This window comes from Schistocerca gregaria, chromosome X, assembly GCF_023897955.1.
Source record: "Schistocerca gregaria isolate iqSchGreg1 chromosome X, iqSchGreg1.2, whole genome shotgun sequence".
In the NCBI taxonomy this organism is placed as follows: Eukaryota; Metazoa; Arthropoda; class Insecta; order Orthoptera; family Acrididae; genus Schistocerca; species Schistocerca gregaria.
Window position 1 is genome coordinate 175,519,201 of NC_064931.1, and position 6,000 is coordinate 175,525,200.

Consider the following 6,000-nt stretch of genomic DNA (forward strand, 5'->3'; position numbering starts at 1 on the left):
CTGCTTCACGTTCTCTAACCTTTAGTGTCTGTGCTCTCTTCAACAAAAAGAGTGAAAGTTCCTTCCATTATAAACATATTTGAAATACACACAAAACGCTTTCTCTTAGTGATATGCAAATTGAAAAAGGCAGAGGTCATTGCCATTTTCAAGAAGTGTCATTGGGCAGATGCACATAATTACAGTCTACATTGTTAACATCAACCGGTTGTAGCATTATGGAACACTTTTTATGCTCACATATTATGACTTTCTTGGAGAACCAATATCTCCTTTATAGAAATCAATAAAGATCCCATAAAGAGAGATCTTGTGATTTCAGCAAGTCCTGTTCATCCATGAGATAAAGAACACCATAGACATCTATGCAGAGGCTGATGGCATGTTTGTTGACTTGAAGAAGGACTGTGATACAGCTTACACTGCTGTTAAGTGAAAAAATATGAAGAAAGTATGTGACTGGTTTCAGAATTTATTTGCAGATAGAACTCAACATATCACTCATATTGGAACACAATAAATAGATGTTAGAAGAACCCCCAGGAAGTGTGATGAGACTGTTGTTGTTTATAATAGCTATAAATGATCTATTGGATAATGTCTATAAGAAAGTAGCAATGCCAGAAGAATGTACTGAAGTGCAGGACGACCTGCAGAGGATTGACTTTTGGTGAAGGGACTGGCAGTTGACACTGAATGCAAATAAATAAATTGTATTATGCATAAGTAAGGAAAGAAATACACTACTGCACAATTACCTCATTCATGACAAATCAATGGAAAGAGTAATGACCATAAAATACCTAAGAGAAAGTGGAGTGACTAAAAGTGAAATGACCACATAAAACAAATTGTAGAAAAAGCAGGTGGCACATTGAGAGTCACTGAAAGAATCTTAAGGAGATGAATTTCATTTATGCAAGAAATGACTTACAAAACAATTGTTTGATCAATTCTTGGGTGTTCATCATACATCTAGAATGATTACTAGGTTGGGTTGATAGAAGAGCTGAAGAAGACCCAATGAAGGCTGTTGTGTTTTATCACAGGATGATTTGGTCAGTTATTAGAGCATTACAGACTGCAGTGGCATGTGTTATAAGAGATTTGTTGTGTATCACACAGAGCTTTCATATTGAAATCCTGACAGAATATGTTTTAGAAACAGTTGGACAGCACAATACTTCCTCCCACATACATCTCTCAAAATACCTACAACAAGAAAATCTGAGAAATTAGAGTTAATATGGAAGTTCACCAAGAATGATTCTTCCCATGCACCATTTGAGAATAGAACAGTGAAGGGGGAGACAAACAGTAGTACCACAGGTCCCATTCACAACACTGTGTAATGTGGCTTGTGAAGTATAGGTGTTGATGTTTATTAATTCGAAAACACTGATATAGTTTACAGCAAGAACACATCCTTAAGCCCTAGTCATGCTAACATGAGCATTCTGCAATCATGAATAACTAGGTACTGAAGAGGTTTAAAAGTGAAAGCCATAGTGTGTGTGGGTTGACAACTAGATAAGTGTGCTGGTGCATAACTGAAGTATTCAGCAATGCTACCAACGAACTGACACCTGCTGTTTGGTGTTGACCTTGTATTTTGGTGTCAGTGAGAGGTATGGCTCACATGATGTGCAGGTGGCTGCAGGAATGGTAGCTGCATCATGGTCGACTCTCACAATGGCAACTGTCCCCTGTTCCAACAGCATCTCAGTATGGTTCTTGGTATTACTAGACACCAGATATCTCCAGCCTATATAAGGCTCATAGGGCTGGAACTGCCCAAAGTATTGGTGACTCCGGCCATGTGGTAGAGAGCTGGACACATGGATCTCTGGTACTGGAGTGTCGCTCTAATCCTTGCTGTCTACACTAGCTGATCAAAAGTACCATGAACTGTTATGTAATGTGGAATTGACCACTAGATGTCATGAGAGGCAAACTTGCCAGAATAAAAGGAGGTGTTGAGTACTGTGTTGTCAGTAGAGAACCAGTAACAGGAGAATGGGTCAGACGTGAGAGCTCCGTGACTTTGAGCATGGACTAATCATTGGACGCCACATAAGTAAAAGATTCATCAGAAACATTTTAACCACTGTAAAGCAGCCCGTGTCAGCCACTGTTAAGAGGAAATATGAATGAACATCCACAGCTAAAACAAGTAGTCATGTACTGATGGGCAAGGTCTGCTGAGCATTGCGCAGGTCGATTGTAAAAATCACATGAAATCAACAAAAGGAATTTTTCATGAGTTCCAAAGTGTTACCAGCAGTCCAGCAAGCACAATTACTGTGCATAGACAGTTAAAAAGAGTGGGATACTATGATCAAGCAGCTCCTCGTAAGGCACACATTTCTGTAGTCAGCTCTAAGTGCTGCTTCGGGTAGTGTAAAGAGTGATGCCACTGGACAGTGGTGACTGAAAATGAGTGAATTGGAGTTATGCATGGTATACCCTGTGGTAGTCTGGTGGAAGGCTTGAGATTTGGCAAAAGCTTGGTGAATGTTACCTGCAAACAGTGAAGTACAGAGGAGGTGATTTCATGGTTAGGGTGTGGTCCTTCTATTGCGTTTAAGAAAACAGTAAACATGGAAGGATTTCAACAGATTTTACAGCATTGTGTACAGTGTAAAGTGGAGGAACAGTCTGATGATTGCATCACTATGACCACACACTCTGTTATAAAGCAGCGCCCAAAAGGGTTGTGGACAATGTGATTCCTGAAAAGGACTGGCTTGCTCAGAGTACCAAACTGAACCCAATGGAACACCTTTAAAATGTGATAGAATGTCAGCTTTACTCCAGATCCCAGTGTCCAACAACACTACCTTCTCTGATTTGGGCTCTTCAGGAATAGTTGGCTGCCATTCCTTCGACAGATATTCAGACACATCACTGAAAGTGTCCCCCAGGTGATTAAACTCATCATAAAGGTGAATGGTGTACACACCCCATATTAATGTCCACGAATAGACATCTGGGAAATCAGATGATGTAGATCCATAGAGATGATGTCAGGGAATCAGACCACAGGCCGGGAGGCATAGGAAAACAATCCTATATAGTCTGCCAAATTGATTCCCCCTGTGGAAGACTCTTATGGTCATTGGTGTGCTGCCTCCGTTTATGGTCACACTGCTGGCCTGAACGTCATCTGTGAACTCTGGTGCTGTCACAGATTGCTGTCAATAAGATGTTCTGTTGAGGTTCCATGCATATTGAGAACATGATAAACATGTATACATTCGGTGATTTATTATAACATTTCACATTGGTACACTTTACTTCATGTTAGCATACACACAGTTAATATAGACAAACTGGAACTAAACAGAACAGCATGTAGGTACAAAGATATAAAAGCAGTCAAAGGTAATACAAACATGGTTCACCACATATTGATATCATTTAAATGGATTTGACCAGCTGAACACCACTGCTTCAAAGCATTTAAAGGATTTTTTTTTAAATACCTAGATCCATACAATTCAGAAAATCATAGTGTTTTTCTTTTCTCCACCCTTTTCTCATTATATCTGCAGCGTATCTGCTGTTTGTAAGTAAAGAGTTTTGACAATTTTACTGGACACAGCTTACCTTATATACAGTGATGTTGAACGTCAATGTGCTTCAAGCTTCTATGATTTGCAGGATCAATAGACAAATTCAGGGCACTATGAATATAATTAAGCAATGTGGCACACTTATTATAGCTTATTAGTTCATGTAACAAGTTCCTGAAATAAATGGCCTCCCGACAAGCTTAGGAAAGAGCCATATACTCAGCCTCTCTGCTAGAAAGAGCAACAGTCATTTGCTTAGCACTCTGCTATGACACTACAGAACCACATAGCTTCAAAATAAAAGAAGTATATGATTTTCTGCCTAAAGAGCAATTTGCCCAATTTGCATCTACATAACCACATAATTCTAAATCTCCTTTCCTAAACTTTAGAACATTATTCTTAGTTTTCTTCAGATATTTCAAAATTCGCTTAGCACATATTGAATGTTTTTCTGTATAAGAACTATTGATCTGGCTTAAGTAGTTCACACTGAAAGAGATATCAGGTCTTGTAAATACTGATAAATACATTAAGCTACCTATTAGGGCTTGATAAGGTATATAATCAGTTTTAGTTTCTTTTTCATATGGAAAATCAAGTTTAACTACAATAGGAGTCTTTACAGTGTTACAGTCTATCATATTGAACCTTATCAATAAAAGATCAATATAGTTCTCTTTGCTTGAAGCTAACACTCCATTAGGTTTATCACATTTGATTTCCATACCCAAACAATTTTTAGACATTCCTAAATCCTTTACTTGGAACTCTGAGCTTAACCTATCTTTCAAAAATTCAGTCTCACTTGAGTCATTTGATAAAATATGAAAGTCATCTACAAATAAAGCTATCGTAATAACTAAGCCTTTATCTTTATGATCTGTAAACAAGCGAGGTTCTAAATCAGATATTTTGTAACCTAGACACCTTAAGACATCATTTACTCTCTGATTCCACAATCTGGCTGATTGCTTTAAACCATACATAGCCCTTTTTCATGAAAAAAAATTTATTTTATAATTACAAAGATTTAATCCTTTGTGTTGTTGTAGGAAAATATATCCTCTTTGAGAACACCATTTAAAAAAGCAGTCTGGAGATCAAGATGAGCAATGTTCAAATATAGTTCAACATATAAAGCCATTAGGAGTCTATGTGTTGAATGCCTTACCACAGGATAAAAGGTCTCATCATAATCAACTCCAGGTTTCTGAGTGAATTGTCTTGCCACTAGTCTAGCATGATGCTGCACTTCATCTTCACTGTCAACTTTTTCCTTGAACACCCACTTGCATTTTAGGGAAGATTTACCACTTCCTAAGCATTGTTGTCTTCAAAAGCTGGTATCTCTTCATCTATAGCACATTTCCATTCTTCTGCATCAGGTCTGCTAAGGGCCTCCTGCACTGTTGTTGGGTCCTCGAATTGACCTGAAGTTCCCACAGAAAAATAAATCTCATAATAATCAAATCTGCTATTTGGTTTGAGATGCCTTTGTGATCTTCTAATTTTTTTTACTTCATCTTCTTGTGTAACACATTTTTATGACCTGTTTCTTCCTCTGATGTAACTGCTTCTTTTCAGACATCACATAAATCCTCTCTTAGTATAGTATCGGAGTTCTAATTTTATTTATCATCCCCCACTGAAGTGGTGATTTCTTCATGATCCTTTATTTCAGTTTCTGCATCATTAATATTTTCCATTATAGTCACATCTTGGCTTATCACTACATCATTTGTTTCAGGGTCATAGAGTCTATAGACTTTTGTAGTACTTCTATATCCCACTAAGATAATTTCTTTTGCCTTTATATTCTGTTTTGTTCTCTTGACTTTGGGAATCTGCACCATGACCTTGCTTCCAATTACTCTGAGATAACTTATGTTGGGTTTCTTGCCAGTCCATAGTTCATAGAGTGTTTTATCCCCTAAACTTGAACTTACTGACCTATTTCACAAATATACTGCCCTATTAACAGCTTCAGCCCAAAATCTTTTATCAAGTTTGCCATCAAATAGTAAACATGTTGCCTTTTCTACAACAGTTCTAGTCAACTTTTCTGCCAAACAGTTTTGTTCTGGTGCATAGCTGTTGGATAAGTGATGTATAATACCATGTTTTTTCAACAAACTGTCAAAATTCACACAACAGAATTCTTTTCCACTATCTATTCTTTTGATTTTCCTTCCTTGCTGATTCTCCACTATTTTCTTAAATTTTTCTGAAGTCTCACTCTTTGTCTTCAGAAAATACACAAATCCCATTCATGTGTAATCATCTTCCAAAATGAGAAAATACTTTCCACCACCTAATGACATAACTTTCGTTGGTCCCCATAGGTCTGCATGTACTACTTCAAGTGGTTTAGAGGCTCTAGTGCCTCCAAGTGGAAAAGGCTGTCTTGTTTTTTTGTCTTTAT